This window comes from Narcine bancroftii, chromosome 1 (assembly GCF_036971445.1).
Source record: "Narcine bancroftii isolate sNarBan1 chromosome 1, sNarBan1.hap1, whole genome shotgun sequence".
Lineage (NCBI taxonomy): Eukaryota > Metazoa > Chordata > Chondrichthyes > Torpediniformes > Narcinidae > Narcine > Narcine bancroftii.
Window position 1 is genome coordinate 287584075 of NC_091469.1, and position 18135 is coordinate 287602209.

Here is an 18135-nt window from a genome sequence, read left to right on the forward strand (position 1 = left end):
TAATTTAAGCCACTTGTACAAACTAAATTATCAGCCACTAATAAAGAAATTGCAGGAAGACTTAGAACATTGGAAAGAATTATCACTAACATTGATAGGGAGGGTAAACTGCATTAAAATGAATGTGTTCCCAAGGATACAATACTTATTTCAAACATTACCAATTCCCTTAACAGAGAAATTCTTTAATGAACTAAAGACAATAATAAGGAAATTCTTCTGGAAAGGGAGGAAACCGAGGGTAGCGTTAGATAAATTAACAGAGAGGTATAACCAAAATGGTTTGCAGTTACCAAACTTTAGAAATTATTATAGAGCTGCACAATTAAGGTATTTATCAGATTTTACCAGACAAGAGAAAAACCAGACTGGACTAAGATAGAACTAGATAAAATAGGGGGGAATATACTGGAACATATACTTAATAAGTGAGATGAAAAGTTGGTGCAATATAAAAGCTTACCAGTATTGCATCATTTACTTAATATATGGAAGAAAATCCACTTAGAAAGGAAAAAAATGAATTACCAAATACCAAAATTATTATTGATGCAAAATCCACTAATCCCTTTCCTTTAGAGAACGGGAGAGAAAAGGAATCAAAAGAATAGAAAATTGTTTTTTGGGAAATAAGTTATTAACATTTGAACAGTTGAAGTACAAATATGGAATAACTCATAGTACAATGTTTGCATATAATCAACTGAAAGATTATTTAAAGGATAAATTAGGAAACAGATTGAGATTACCAGAAGGAAGCTTTGAATATGTGATTACAGTCACATTGATAATTAAAAGATTTATAACGAACATGTACATGAAGCTGCAAGAGAAGGAAAATGATGAAATAAGTTATAAACCTAATCAAAAGTGAGAAAAGGATTTAAACATAAAGATAAAAAATGAACCATGGGAAAAGTTATGTTCTGGAACTATGAAGAATACAATAAACACAAGGTTACGCACGATACAGTATAATTGGTTACACAGGTTATATATCACTCCTCAAAAATTAAAAGAATGGGATCCAACAATATCAGATAGATGTTTTTGCTGTAAGAAGGAAATGGGAACTACAGTACATGCAATTTGGGCATGTGAGAAAGTGAATATGTTTTGGGAAGAACTCAATCAGATATTAAATAAAATCACAAAAAATAACATACCAAAAAATCCAGAGATCTTTCTTTTAAGTAACATAAGAAGTAAAAAATTAGGCCTCAAACTGGATGAAGCGCAAAAAAAAGATTTATTATGATAACCTTAGCTGTAGCAAAAAAATGTATAATGTCAACCTGGAAATCAGAAGAGAACCTGAGAATACAGCAATGGTACATGGAAATGAATAAATGTATTCCATTGGAAAAAATAACATATCATTTAAAAAATAAAGTCACATTGTTTGAACAAATTTTGGAACCATACATGGAACATAAACAGAGAGAGCTTGCCTCGGATCTCCATCCCCTAAAATGATAAGAAGACAAAATGACCTGATTCAGTGTGTAACAAATAGATGACACATTTTTCTTGTTTAGTTTTCATTGTGTGATGACATTGTTTAATGGTTTTATTGTATTGTATATGTTGAATGTTTATTGGTTTTGGAGGGGGGTGGGAAGGGGGGAGGGAGGGAAAGGAGGAAAAAAGGGAGAAAATGCCACTGTGTATATGTAATGAGAATTGTTTGTACATATTGTGGTTGATATGGTTTGCAGTGTGAAAAATAAAAAATATTTAAAAAACCCACAATATATTTAGTTACCTCATCAAAAACTTTAAGTCAGTCATGCATGATCTCCCACAGTATGTTTGCATTGATTATACCCAATTAATTCCTACATTTCCAAAAGTAGATTAATTCTGCCTTCAGAAAAAAATCTAGTACCAATAATTATGTGACCTCTGATGTTAGATTAATTGCCCTATAATTACCTGGCTTATCTCTGGTGTCCTTTTTGGAAAAAAATGCATAACATTTGCTATTTTCCAGCTAATAAAGATTTAAACATTCATGCCAGGGCTTTGACAATCACCCCTCTTGCTTCTCAAAGCATCTTCGGATATATACCTCATTAGACCCATCTTTATGCCTACTAATTCCTCCTTTGTAATCATAATGTGTTCAAAAATGTCATCATCCCAAATGAAATCTCCATATACAATATCTTTCTACTTAATGAGTATGATGAAAACCACTTATTTAAGTGGCTCTGGCTCCATACACTGGTTGCCCTTTTGATCCTTAAAGGACCACACTTTTTTCTCCCTGTTCAGGCTCTTGCTTTTAATATGTTTATAAAATTGCTTGGGATATTCTTTTATCCCAATAATATTTCATGGCCCCTCTTTGCCATCCTAACTTTGTTAAGCATCCTCCCTCCAGCATTCTCCATATCCTTCAACATTTTCAGTTCCCTGAAAGTCCCATCCTTATCTTTTACCCTAAATGGAACAGGTTAGCCTTCACCCATCACAGTTTCACTTTTAAAAGACTTTTAGACTTTTGCTTCATGTCTAATTCCATTTTAATGAGCCAGCCTCCAGAATACTATATAGTTCAGAATTCTGGAGATCCATTAACCTCTATGAGAAAAATATACTATTATTTACATAAGTGCACCATGCACACAAATAATTGGCTAGACACAATCTGCTGAGGGAAAGCAGCATCAGAGGGAGGAATGAGTGGCTGATGTTTCAAGTCAAAACTCTTCATTAGGACTGATGAGTCCTGTTGAAGAGTTTTGGCTCCAAACATCAACTCATCTTTTTCTGCCGCAAATGCTGCTTGACTCTCTGAGTTCCTTCAGCAGATTGTGTTTGGCTTCATTTCAAGCCAAGTTTATTGTCATCCGATTGAACAAGTACAACCCGATGAAATAGCATTCTTCAGTCCTCGGAATAAAACATGCAGACATACAACCAAACATAACGCACAAACAGGCAAGCAGTACATGTGCAGGATAAGTATTTCATCTATACAAATAAATAAATAAATATAATTTTGTACACTTGAGAGTCTCAGATAGTTAGTGGGAGCAGTTCCTTTGGTTTCACTGCTCAAGGGAAGAAGCTGTTCCTCAGCCTGGTGGTGCTGACTCTGATCCTCCTGTATCTCTTCCCTAATGGGAGCAACTGAAAGATACTGTGTTTAGGGTGGAAGGGGTTCTCAATGATTTTGCACTCCCTCTTCAGACAATGATCCCGGTGGATCATGTCGATGGGGGAGAGGGTGCTTTGTAGTCTCCTGTGTGATGTCAACATGAATAATAAGGTTTCCAATAAAATTCTATTGTGAAGAGCATGAAAAAGTTTGCACCAAGCAAAAACAGTTCTGAATCAGCTCCTCTGGAACATACCCTCAATTTTTTTGTTCTCCCAAAATATATTTTGTTCACAATGAATAATATACAATCCAAGAGAAAAAAAAAACTGTTTCAGATTTTACATTCAGAGTTTCAGTCATATTAAGTCAGTTATTTACAAAACCTATTCAGGCCTTTTACAAACAAATCGTGACGTCACCCCCTCCCCGTCCCATGGAGCCTGGGCCAGGAGGGATCTAAAAGAAGGGAGGAAAACTCAAATAAGCAGTCTTTGGCTGACTAACCTTGTGTATGTGCATTTATTTAGTAGCTCTACCAGAGTCGTTGCTACAACACAATATTTTGGATCTTAAATATAGGAATAATATAGGAAAAACTGTTCAAAAACTTTTTACAGTGTCAGTCATCTCATTAATGTACATTTTATGTTTTGCATTGTTGCCTTAATTCTCAGTTACCACCGCTGCCCTCAAATACTGCATTAGAGCTTTAGCTTTATATTATGGGCTCAAGTCTATGCATGGGACTACAGCATACTGACTCAAAGGTCAGTGTAACCAACTGAGCTGCGGCTAACACAATAATGACATTACAATCCATTGGAATGACAAAGCTTAAGTATGTGATTTAAATTTCTCATTTATTATCACTTCATCTTAAAATTGGAATTCAAGCAGAATTACATGCATTACAAGAGCCATTAATTTTATTCAAATTAGCATACCAGTGAAGCCTACCATGCAATTAGAATTTATGTCTCACGTTTCGCAAGCACCGCAAAATTTTCTTCATAGTTCTTCTTCATCTGAGCTAAGAGCCATGTGTCTCCTTGCTCTGTCAACTTGACTCAGGAGCATATATTTACATTCTGAAACTGGACTCAGATAATTTGAATGAAGCTTGCCACACAAATTTAAATTTTCAGACAGTGTAGTGGCCATGTAGTGGGCTGAGCAGGCATATAACGTGGTATTGCGAACCGTCGCCGGTGTGGCTCACCAGTGGATGCGTGAAGCTGCGGGCCGGGCCATTGTGTACTTATCTGGGCAATGGACTGCGTACACGAGGTACTACATGCTGAGTAGTGGCACACTGGACTGCTATGCCTCTTTCTAGAGGATGCGGGGCTCTACTTTAAACACGCCAGCCATGCAGATTGGCGGCAAACACATAGTGACGTCACCCCTTCCCCATCCCATGGAGCCTGGGCTGGGAGGGATCTAAAAGAAGGAGGCAAAGTCAAATAAGCAGTCTTTGACTGACTAACGTTGTGCATGTGGATTTATTTAGTAGCTCTACCAGAGTCATTGCTACAACACGATATTTTGGATACTTGTTAGAAAACTCTCTCTTCTTTGGCTTGGCTTCGCGGACGAAGATTTATGGAGGGGGTAAAAGTCTACGTCAGCTGCAGGCTCGTTTGTGGCTGACAAGTCCGATGCGGGACAGGCAGACACGGTTGCAGCGGCTGCAGGGGAAAAATGGTTGGTTGGGGTTGGGTTTTGGGTTTTTCCTCCTTTGCCTTTTGTCAGTGAGGTGGGCTCTGCGGTCTTCTTCAAAGGAGGTTGCTGCCCGCCAAACTGTGAGGCGCCAAGATGCACGGTTTGAGGCGATATCAGCCCACTGGCGGTGGTCAATGTGGCAGGCACTAAGAGATTTCTTTAGGCAGTCCTTGTACCTTTTCTTTGGTGCACCTCTGTCACGGTGGCCAGTGGAGAGCTCGCCATATAACACGATCTTGGGAAGGCGATGGTCCTCCATTCTGGAGACGTGACCCACCCAGCGCAGCTGATAAACAGGCTTGATAAACTGAGTGGCCTATGCCACCCACCCACTTTTTCTGATTTTTTGAGTTGTCAAATGATATAGAAAAGCTTGTAATGTGGAAATAATAAAATCAGGTGCGACCAATTTACAATATCTTTCTACCAGTTTCTATTTATCCTTAGGTGAATGCCAGGTTTTTAAAAAAAAATGACTTAATCCAAATTAAATGTTGGAATTAATACTTTTAAAATAATCTGATAAATAATCCCAAAATACCTACATGAATATGAATGGAAGTGCCTAGAAGCGTTCACATTTTGAGTCTCATTGTTTCTGGTATTAGTATCACTTCCAGCAATGTTATTAGACAGTGTTAACTTTTCCCCTTTTAGATACAGGATGGGTAAAAAGCAGAGCCTGAAGAGTGCAGGGACATCCAGCAGTAAGACATCTGGGACCACAGATTTGTGCCATACACAAATTCTCTGAGATTTCAGTGCAGTAGTCTAGAAGATGCTTTAGTGCAAGAATACATTTAAAAAATCAGTAAAGGATCCTTGTCTTCATTAAAATTGCCAAGGTAATAATTTAGTGCATTAAACTTGTATTTCCTGATTGGTATTGGTAGCTGGTTGAATAATTCAACAAAAAACCCTAAGCTGCTTTGATGGAAGAAAAATTTATTAAATTATAAATTTAGAAGTATGTCAGATATTGCAGATAATTTTAGTTTCAGAAATAACTACTCATAAATTTATTTTGGCTTTATAATGTTCCCCATTAAAGCTGGAGAAAAGCTAACGGCAAAGCTAACTGGATTTTTTTAAACCATATAACCATTTACAGCACCGAAGCAGGCCAGTTTGGCCCTTCTAGTCTGTGCCAAACATCTTCTCCCATTGATCCACATTTATCTCCTAACCCTCCACACATTTCCTGTTTATTAACCTATCCAACCTTTCCTTGAGTATTAACATCACCACTGCCAGAAGTTCATTCCATACCCCCACCACCCTCTGTGTTGAGAAATTCCCCATTAAATTTCCCTTAAACATTTCCCCTTTTACTCTCAATCCATGCCCTCTTGGTTGTACCTCCCCCACTCTCAGTGGAAAAAGCCTATCCACATTGAATCTATCTGCTCCCCTTATAATTTTGAATACCTCTATCAAATCACTCCTCAACCTTCTACACTCCAGGGAATAAAGTCCCAGCCTGCTCAACCTTTCCCTGTAACTCAAACCCTGAAACCCCGGCAACATTCTCGTAAACCTCCTCTGCACTCTCTCTATACTGTTTCTATCCTTCCTATAATTCAGCAACCAAAACTGCACACAATATTCCAAATTTGGCTTCACCAATGCCTTATACAATTTCAACATAACATCCCAACTCCTGTATTCTATTCTCTGATTTATGAAAGCCAACACACTAAATGCCTTCTTCACCACCCTATCCACTTTCAGGGAATTTTGTACCATGACTCCTAAATCCCTTTGTTCCACTGCATTCCTCAATTGTCTACCATTTAACATGTATGTCCTGTTTTGATTAGTCCTACCAAAATGTAGCACCTCACATTTATCGGTATTAAACTCCATCAGCCATCTTTCAGCCCACTCTTCTAACTGTCCTATATCACCCTGTAAGCTTTGATAATCTTCCTTGCTGTTCAAAACACCGCCAACCTTTGTATCATCTGCAAATTTACTAATCCAATTTGCTACCCTATTATCCAGATGGTTAATGTATGTGACAAACAGCAGTACATCCATACCAATCCCTGCGGCACTCCACTTGTCACTGGCCTCCAATTCGACAAACAATTTTCCACCACTACTCTCTGGCATCTCCCATCCAACCATTGCTCAATCCATTTCACTACCTCATTATTAGTACCTAATGCTTCCATCTTCCTTGCTAACCTCTTCTGAGGAACCCTATCAAAAGTCTTACTAAAGTCCAAATAGACAACATTCACTGCCTTCCCCTCATCAACCTCTTTATTAACATCCTCAAAAAACTCTAATGCACAATAAAGCCTTCACTGAATGGGAGGCAACAACTACAATTTTGAGGTTCAGAGATTGTGACAGACGGAGAGACATGATCACCCACGCTGAAAGGGAAAGCATCTGAATGAATGAATGCACAATAATGCTGCTGGAAAACCATGAATGTTGTGTCACATGTTCATGACAATAAATTCTGATTCTAATCTATTTAGAACCTGTTGTGAATACAATAAAATCCCTGTCACCTATTGGGATTGGTAGATGCTGATTAAGTGTATATTCTGGTTGCTTGAGACTTATTCTTACAATGCCTAACTAAAACACCTGCATTAAGAATAAACAGTTTAAAAGACAAAATATTTGTATAAATACTTACACTGAACAAAATTCACTTGATTTTCAGCCACATTCTTTGAAAACATTTAACAGTTGCTGATCTGCAGGTTCCTTTGCTTCCACAGAGCTGCCTGAAAGATGAACAATAACATTATAGATAATTACGCCCCCCCCCCCCCCAAGTTTACAGATAAAGCCTCTGACCAGGGCAACTCTTTAAGAGAGTCACCTCAATGGTGAGCAGCATCAACCAGCTCTTAATCCTGGACGACGCCATTGCTGTTTCACACAACTTATTCAAACAGTTGCTACAACCAAGGCACTCCACTGGCTGAATATTTGCTCCCATCTTCACCAAAGGTTTATGTGTTACTTCAGAGATCATTTACTTTTAAAATTTTTAATTTTTTACCTATTATTTTATTCTCATTTATTTTATTTATTTTTCTCTTTTTTTTGCTGATTTCTTGAGGTTGCTGGTTGCTTTACATCCAGATACCAGGGTGTTTTTTTTTTACTGTACTTGGGTATGAATCAACTGAAAAAGAACTAATTGTAATAATGCCACATGAAAAAAAACTGCCCATATCTATAAAAGAAAAGAGGTTAACAGGTATTATTTAGAGTGATGGCGATGCCAGATTTACAAGGCAATAGCTGGAAGATGAAGAGGACAAAACATGTATTAACATGGTGCCAACCAAGATTTTGTGCTCAGTTGATACTGGAAAACTTCAGCAAATCAGACAGAATCAGTGGAGAGATGAAGTTTCCATCTGATGTCCTTTCATTGGAACTGAAAAGAAATTTTAAGGGTGAAAGAGAAAATGGAATCCTATCAGAGAGTGGTGTGGTGCTTCTACAAAGTGGGCATTCTTGGTAGTGAAATATACAGTAATAAAAAAACAAAAAAAAGAATCTTCGAATGCTGAAAGTCTGAAATAAAAATAATAACTATTAGAAATACCCTGCAAATCAAGCAGCATTTGTGGGGACATTAAAAAAAAAAACCTAATTGTAGTAGAACCTAAACATATTTCCTTCTAATTCAGAAGAAAGAGCTGGCTGTTTGAAGCATAGTAGTTTGAAATAAGTTAAAATTCTTTCTGCTTGATTGGGTCATTCTGCCTACACACACTGGCTATTAGTAGTTCCATCTCACTTATTGTACTGATCTTACTGTAGAAACTTTTTCAGTCGATATAATGTAGACTATTGCCTTGCAATTCATCTAATGACAAAAATCAACTTTTTGTTTTCCTTACCAATAAATTACTAATTATTTATTGGAGTTTTCTCCTTCTGGTGCTGTTCAACCTGCTGAGTTCCTCTAGCCAGTTGTATGTAGCTTCAGATTTCAGCATCTGCAATCTCCTTTGTGTCTCCTTCTAACTATTTGACCTTGTTGCAATGCTGTTGATAAGTAGTCAGTGTTTCTTATAGTGAAATAAAAGGGGTTTATCTGCATATACAATGCATCTACAGGCAAGTGTCTCTCATTGTAGGATCATGAATCACAGACAAATCACAGTTCCTGAGATATTTAATTTTTATATTTGATTAAATGCAATATTTCCTCCTAGTTTAACATTATATTCAAAAAGATGCATTGTTTTCTTTGAGATAACATTTTAGATATCAAAGCATTTGGTTTGTTTATTGCAAATTCTCATGAATATGATGGCCTGAAGTGTCTATTTCTGTGCTGTACAACTCTATGATTTTTTTTGTATGGCACTGGCACTGCTGGTGGCTGGCAAGGCAAGGGGATCTTTCCCATCCCCTGTTTGTCTTCAGACAACAAAGGATGGCAATATGACGACTTCAATTAACCATGCCACTCCTCAGCTGTATAATTGGATTTAGAGTAAAATGTTATGAAGTCTATGCCTCTGCAAGAACTATAGCCTTGAACTGATAGTCTTTCAGGATTCACCCCTATTACTACTTCAAAGGCTGCATTTGTTGAAGAAATCATTCAACATGATAACCTTTTAGAATATCTAGCTACTTTTTTTAAAAAAACATTTTTATTTTTCACACCATAAACCATATTAACCATGATACATACTTTTTCCTTTTCAAATATATACAGTGCCATTTTCTCCCCCCCACCCCCCCTCCTCCCATCCCACCCTCCCTACCTCCCCCCCCCCCCGTCCATTTAAAGTACAAAATCTAGGATACATTAAACCAGTCAAACAATGTTGTCTTTTTTTTCTTTTCCATACAGAATATTCCAATGCATTTGATTCTGAAATTTATAAATCTCGATTGTATAGCTTGCTTTAATTGACAGGTTTTTTTTTAACCCCACAATTGAACATCATGCTGTTTTACTGTTAGTTGTGTGACCCTACATTATTCTTAAGGTATCTGTGGGATTAACTATTTGCAGACATATGGAAGTACATATACTATTCAATGCAGCTATGTTAAAGGTATTGTGTAATGTGACGTTTCTATAGTGCAAATTAAACCAAGAAGGCAAGGTAAACTTGAAAGTTAAATGGGATTTAACTGAACCACACAACAGCATTGTGTCAGTTAGAAAGTCAAGAATACTAACACATGGTAATGGATTAGAAGTTTTTTTGTCTGGTGGTGGAAGATTGTATATACAAGCAATGCCTGCCCATGTGAATTCTCACAAATAGTTGTTGTGTTGGAAGAAAAAAGGACTATTTGACATGCATGTAATACTTTGGCAACAAGCCGCTGCAAGTCTAAAACCCTGCCAACTGTCATTATCCTTCTGGTAAATTCAGTTCTTATAAACTGTGTGATAGCACAGGACTGCATAGTTCCCATTGAACCAAAGCTTGTCTGAGTAGCAGCATTTTCTACTCTTGAATGGGACTGTTGGCCTCATGGGGATTTGTGTCTTAGAATGTGGTAAGTGATTAGATTGTCCCACATTTTAAAATGATCCACTGTTCTACTGCTGCTGAAAGACATTTCCTACTCTTCCCAGCCAGCTTTGTCAAAGCTGTGGATTACCTCTGTGGTCTTCTTTGTGATATGTACTCTAACCTAATGCCAATCTTCTAAAGACTTACAATATGTAAGAAAACACTGTGCCACTATATATTTCTATAATTTAAAATTCTCATTGTCAGATTTTTAAAAGTACCGAAAATTACTTTTTTGCCCCTTTTGGGTAAATTATTGTTCATTTATTTGTTTTCTTTAACTGAAACATATATAAAATAACAGGCAACATTGTTAACGGGATCTAAGATCTGAACTAACAACACAAAATCCTCTAAAATTCATTCATGAGATTCCCTGAAATCTTTGAAATTAATATAGTTTTAATTCTATTGTAAATATGGTTCCAAATGATCTTTAGCTGTCCTAATAAAAAAACAATGTTTTCATATAACTTATAGTTACGTGAACTTATTTTTTTAATGGTCTTGTGTATCGGCTAAAATCCCAAATGAGTGAAATATGCATTTGTGAACCATAAATTATAAAACAAAAAGAGCTATTTGTCCCATGATATTATTTCTAAATGTCACAAAATGTCACCCATTTTCATTGTTACTTTTCAAGTGGCTATCTAATTAGCTTTTACATTTGCATACGCTGATTGACCTGTACACAGAAACAGCAAATTTCATAATCACGTACAATGGTTTTATTTTACTTTTGCATGTTGTTTTCAAAAATCTTAACACTTTGGACTCCGGCAATTTTTAACCTTTCATAATATATACTCCAGACTGAGTCCATGGGTAAACTACAGTATCAACACCAGTATGAACCAGCTGGTGATTGGGCATAACCAGTCCTGGAAAATTGGGGACACATAGTATATGCCTTTTGTTAGTAACCCCTGAAAACTGAGATACAGACTATATGCACTTGTTGGTAGTCCCTGAAAATGGACACAGAGTCTAGGGGGTTAAGTATATTATCCCTCACCAACAAATAATTGTAGTTTGTTTCTATTTACTGTCCCAAATCCCTTCATCTACTTTTCAGATCATCCTTTAAAGCTTTGCCAGTTGTAATTTCACAGCTCAAATTAAATCCTATATATCAATACAATGAAGTAAATAATGGATTCTCAGTTCATTCTGAACAATGTAACAACATTTTCCAAGTTAATATTAATCTAAATAGAAATTTATGAGATTTTTCATGAACAACAACTTTTTTTGGGTATGAGCTTGTCATTAAAAATGTCAATAGTTCTTTAAGACCATAGGATTTGCCATATCAGCCTGGGAATGTGGAACCTGAGAAGAATGTTCAATGTCTGCAATTCAGTATAGACAATAAGGAGTTTGAGAAAACGTGTAAATGGAAACTGTTTTACTTGAAAATCATTCCCAAAGCTGGTTGAGATCTGTTCAGTGAAATTCTCTTTAAGTTCAATTTTATTGTCATGTTTCAAAAAATGCAGTGAAAGAGATTGTTTTGGAGTCAGACAAGGGGACATCTCATACTTAGTATAACAATGTAAACAATACAAAAATACAAATGTGCGGAGTTACAGAGTGAGTTCAGTCGGCGTGGGGTTCATTCACAAGTCTGATAACAGTGGGAAACCCACTGTACTTGAATCTGAGGATACGTGATCTCATACTCATGAATCTTATTCCTGATGGGAAGGAGGTTAAGAGAGTGTTGGCTGCTTTTCCAAGACAATGAGAGTTTTAGGAGTCGTCAGTAGAAGGGAGAGGGGTATATGTGATAGTGTGAGTGCCGTTCACAACACTCTGAAGTTTCTTGTGGTCTTGGGAGGATCAATTATACTTCAACAGCATGCCAACAGGCCTTTCAATCCAACTTTCCACATCGACCATTATGTTCCACACACTCATCCCACCTGCCTGCATTTGGCCTATATCCCTCTAAACCCATTCTAAAATGAATCTAAACTTTTCTTAATTGTTGAAATAGTACCTGCCTTAAACATAACCTCTATCAGACTATTCCATACACTTTATCCAAAAACATTACCACTTAGTTTCTGATTAAATCCATCCCCCCTCATATTAACCTTCTGGTTAATATATTATGATTAAAAGACACTGTTCACTTGATCTATTTATCTAATTTTGTATACCTTTATGAGATCACATACTCATACTCCTTCTCCAAGGAATAAAACCCTAGACTCTTCAACCTCTCAGCGCTGTGAGTCCTGGCAACATCCTCGTAAATCTCTATACCCTCTCCAGCTTTACAACATTTTTCCTGTAGCACGGTACGCAATACTCCAAACGCAACCTCACCAATGTCTCATACAACTGCCACATGACCTCTCTGTACTCAATACTCTGATCACAAGAAAAAGGAACAAATAGAACATTTGGCCCATTGTTTGCTCCGCAAATCCACTCTGAGCTAAACCGTTCTCACATCTAGTTCCAGGTTCCAGCCTATTCCCCATATCCCTTGATACCTTGACTAATTAGATACCTATCAATGTCCCCCTTAAACTCCCCCAATAATCTAGCTTTCACAGCTGTATGTAGCAAAGAATTCCACAAATCCACGATTCTTTTGCTAAAGAAATGTTTCCTCTGTTTTAAATGGGTGCCTTCTAATTCTAAGACTGTATCTTCTTGACTTGGATTCACCCACCAAGGGGAACATCTTATTCACATCTATTCTGTCCAAACTTTTCAGCAATTGAAATGTTTCATTGAGACTCTTCTTATTTTTCTAAACTCCAATGAAGAAAGTCCAAGAGCTGCTGAATGTTCTTCCTTGCATTCCAGGAATCATCCTGGAAAATCTTCTCTGTACTCTCTCCAACATTATTACATCCTTTCTAAGATAAGGGGCCCAAATCTGCACACATTACTCACCATTAGGGCCTCATCAACACCTCTTTACTCTTGTACACTATTTCCCTTGAAACGAATGCCAAAATAGCATTCAGTTTCTTTGCTGCTGATCCAACCTGGTGGTTAACATTTAGGTTATCCTGCATGATGACCCCCAAGTCCCTTTGCATTTTCGAATTTTGAATTTTCTACCCATCAAAATAATAATCTGCCTGTTTTTTCCTCTTCCAAAATATACAACTGTATATTTCTCAACATTGTATCTCATCTGCCATTTCTTTGCCCACTCTCCTAAGCTGTCCAAGTCTTTCTGCAACCTTTTGGTTTCTCCAACGCTTCTTACTCCACTACCTATCTTGGCATCATCTGCAAACTTGGCCACAAAACCATTCACTCCATAATCTAAATCATCAATGTACATTGTAAAAAGAAGCAGCCCCTGCAGAATACCACTAACAACCAGCAACGAACCAGAATAGGATCCCACCCTTTGCTTTCTGCCTATCAGCCAATGCTCCACCCAATCTGATATCTTTTTGTTAATTTCATGGGCTCTCATCTTATTAAGCAACCTCTTATATGGCACCTCATCAAAGACCTTTTGAAAATCCAAATTCACAACATCTGCAGCCTCTCCCTTGTCCATCCTACTTGAGATTTCCTAAAAAAAAATTCCAAAAGGTTGGTCAGGCAGGATATTCCCTTCATGAAACCATGCTGGCTTGGACCTATCATGCATCTTGAGGTATTTCATAACCTCATCATCGAGGATCGACTCCAATAACTTTCCAATACCGATGTCAGACTAATAGGCCTATAATTTCCTTTTATTATGCCTCCCTCTTAAACAACATAACTACATTTGCCACCTTCCAATCCTCCGAAAGCCAGGGTCTATTGATTTCTGGAAAATCAATTCCAATGCCTCCACAATCTCCAAAACCACATCCTTCAGAACCTGTGGGTGCACCTCACCTGGTCTGGGAGACTTAGCTACCTTCAGTCCATTCATCTTACTAAACACTATCTCTCTGGTAATCCTGACTGTACTTAATTCTATTCCCTGAGACCTTTCCCTATCAGGTATATTGCTATTGTCTTACTCAGTGAAGACTGATGCAAAATATTCATTTAGTTCCTCTGCCATCTCTTTGATATCCATTACAATTTCTCCAGCATAATTTTCAATTGGTCCTATATCTACCCACATCTCTTTTTTACTCTTTATATATTTTTAAAAAGCACTTAATATTCTTTTGAATGTTATTTTCCAACTTCCTTTCATAATTCATCTTTTCTTTCCTAATGACTTTGTTTGTCTCTTTCTGTGTTTTTAAAAGTTTACCAGTCCTCTATTTTTATTTTAGCCATTTTTCCATTCATAATTTTCCATTTCTAAGCTGTGCTTTCTTTATTTCTTGTAGAAATATCATCCAATTCTGTTCTGCTGTCCCTCCATCGAACTTACTTTTCCAGTCAACTTGGACCAATTCCTCTCTCATACCACTGTAATTCCCTTTGTTCCACTGAAACATTGACACAGCTGATAGGAGCTTTTCCTTTTCAAATTTGAAACTGAACTCTATCATTTTATGATCATTACCTTTAATTCCCTAATAACCTCACCCAATCCAAAACTGCCGATCCCCTGTTGGGTCAACAAGCTGCTCCAAAAAACCATCCCGTATTCAGTACCTTCCTGACTTTCCCAATTCCCTTTCATGTTAAAATCCCCCATGATTATTTTGACATTATCCTTCTGACACGCCTTTTATATCTCCAGCTGTAGCTTAAAGTCCACTTCCTGGCTGTTTTTTGGGGGCCTGTATATAACTGCCAATAGGGTCCTTTTACCCTTGCCATTTATTAACTCAACCCATAAGGATTCTACCATTTATTACCCTACATCCCTTCTTTCTAGTGATTTAATATCATTGCTTGTCTTCAGGGCCACACCACCCCCTCTACCTACCTGCCCGTCTTTGCTATACACTGTGTACCCTTGGACATTCAGCTCCCACTCACATCCATCATTAAGCTATGTCTTGGTGGTGGCCGCAATGTCATAACTTTTAATCTGTAGCTTTACAACAAGGTCATCTACTTTATTCCTAATGCCCCGTGCCAATGTGCTGAAAGCCTTTGACCACCCTATCAACCTGTGGCTCCACTTTGAAGATATGATGTACCTATGTTCCTGATCCCTCTGCTCTACTACATAGTCCATATCCCTACCATTCACCGTTAAGGTCCTACTCATTTTAGGCTTCCCAAAATGCATCACTGCATACTTCTCTCTATTAAATTCTGTCAACCACACTTGTACTCACGTGCACAACTGATCAAGATCCTGCTGTAAATTTTGGCAATTCCTGTGCCACACAGTGATTTACCCTGATAGAATACTTTTAATGGTGCATCTTTTAAAGTTGTTAAGGTATGCTGGTGAGATGCCACATTCTCTTAGGCTTCCGAGGATGTAGAAGCACTGGTATGGCAATTGCATTAACGTGGGTGAATCAGAACAAGTTACTGAAGATGTTTACTCCATCTGTCTACTACTTCCATCTCAGCACTGTTGATGTGGACTAGTGAGAAAGCTCTGCCCCTCTTATATATCCAGCTTCTTGGTCTAACTGACTGAGAGAACAGTTGTCATCCTGGCACCAAGTCTCTCTTCAGTAACTCACTTTGTTATTGTTGAAGATCCTGCCTATGATGGTGGTGTCGTCCATGAATTTATAGCTGGAGCTGTGTATGGCCACACAGTCGTGGATGTTGAGGAAGTATGATAGAGGACTGAGGGCATAGCTTTGTGGTGCCCCAGTATTGAGAATGATCTTGGAGAAGATGCTGTCCTTTAAATAGCACTGTTGCTTAATGCTATGAAAACTTTATGTCAGAAAGAGTCTTACACAGAGAATGATGTTAATTAGGTGTGTGTCTGATATGTGAAATGTGTTATCCATACAAGTGAGTTTCATCATTATAATTCTTCTGTTGGATTTCTAGAGTGATGTGTTATGATTTGGAAAATATCACACTGTGATATGATATACTGTGCATATTCTGGTTTTGAGAGAGCAGAGTAGGACATCAGGGTGCATTCTTTCATTTTATTTGGATGAAGACTTTGAAATCAATTTTACAATTACTGTTGATTATATTTGTTTTTTTCAAGTCTTCAACAAAGATTTCTATTAACTATAAAGTATAATGTTATGGTGTTGCAGGCCAAGCGTGGTTAGACAGGCTGAATCGCCGCACCAGTTGGCCAACCCAAGATGGCGTGGGCCCCCCTTAACTACCGAGGAGAAGCCTGCAGTTGACGCCATGTATGGACTAAGGGAACTCCCCACTTCTGGGTGGCGTACTGCTGGTCAAGGAATTTCGCCATGATACACTAACGTCATTTGCGGAAGCTGTAGCAAATGTCACTGGAAGTGCGCGTCCCCTTCGCGCAATGCAGTGAATACAAATGATAAAATCAGTTTACTGGTTCACCCTTGCACCATGGGAACACCCTGTTATTCTGTAGCTCTACCGCAGCAGGTGCTTCAGTGGTGACCCTGATGGTTCCAACGTTTTGAAACCCGCATTGAACATAACAGGATGCAAGATACCACTACTACTACAGTTGCAACGGCTGCGACCAACGCAGTAGGCATGCATTTGCTGCCCTTCTGGGAAAACCAGCCCAGAAACTGGCTGCAACTGGCTGAGTCCCAGTTCAACATCAGAGGAATCGTTTCAGAGGATGAACAATTTTGGCCATTCCTCCTTGACTCCCTAGAACTAGACGGCATGTGTGCGCTGTTCGCATCTTAAACATGCAGGGCCTGGATGATAGTAACCCCTCCGAGCTCATGCACGAGATGGTGGCCCTAGCAGACAAACATACAGACTGTTTCCTTTTCGAGGCCCTGTTAATTCCCAAGCTGCTGGAACACATCTCCTCAGTGGTTTCTGACATGGATTTCAGTTCCCCCTCACCTGGTAGCCAAGGAAGCAGACTGACTTTTCCGCACCCCACAGCAGAGCTCCATCCACGTGCAGCCCATCTACGCTGTCAGAAGCGCTGCCTCAACAACTCCATTCGCCCCCCCCCCAGCAGTGACTGCAGCACAACCACAACGTGATGGGCGCCCAGAGAAACAATGAATATTGTTTCTATCACTGCAGATGGGGCTGAAATGCTTGGTGGTGCACCCCTCTGTGCTCCTATCCCATCTTGAAACCTAACACGGGGACAGGAAACGGGCAAGCTGGCTGCTGATAGTGGCCTCGGCAGATGGCACTCTTAAAGGCCTACTTTACCTCAGAGACCAACGGACAAAGAGGGATTTCCAAGTTGACACAGGCACAGAAATTAGCCTTGTCCCGCCAACATATTTCGAGGCCAGACACAACCTCAAAGACCTCCCCCTGTAAGCGGCCAACGGATCCTCCATCCCAAGCTATGGAACCCACCTAGTTACAATTCACGCTGCAGACATTGTTTTCCAGTGGAAGTGTACAATCGCGGCCGTGGGACAAGCCCTACTCAGAGCGGACTTCCTTTGGGTACACAAACTTTTGGTGGACGTGATGAAATGCCGATTGGTGAACACTATCACATTTCAGTCTTTCCCTCTCACCCTGCGGCAGCACCCTTTCCTGCCGTTACGGATTCATGCCCTGGACCAAGATGAGTAGCCCACCTACTGGCCAAGTACCCGGCCTTACTAGCACTCAACTTTCACGACTCCAACCCGCCACTTGGCTTGGAGCACCACATCAAGACTGTCAGGCCCCCACTCCACGCATGGGCCTGGCGCCTCCCACAAGACAAGCTCCAGCAAGCCAAGGCCAAGCTCACCGCCATGGAGGAGCTGAGGATCG

General features: G+C 38.8%; 1 pseudogene; it reads left to right on the forward strand.

Moving 5' to 3' along the window:
• The first annotated feature begins 811 nt into the window (after positions 1–811).
• Positions 812–18135, forward strand: part of LOC138756351 (doublecortin domain-containing protein 1-like) — a 340682-nt pseudogene continuing 323358 nt past the window's right edge.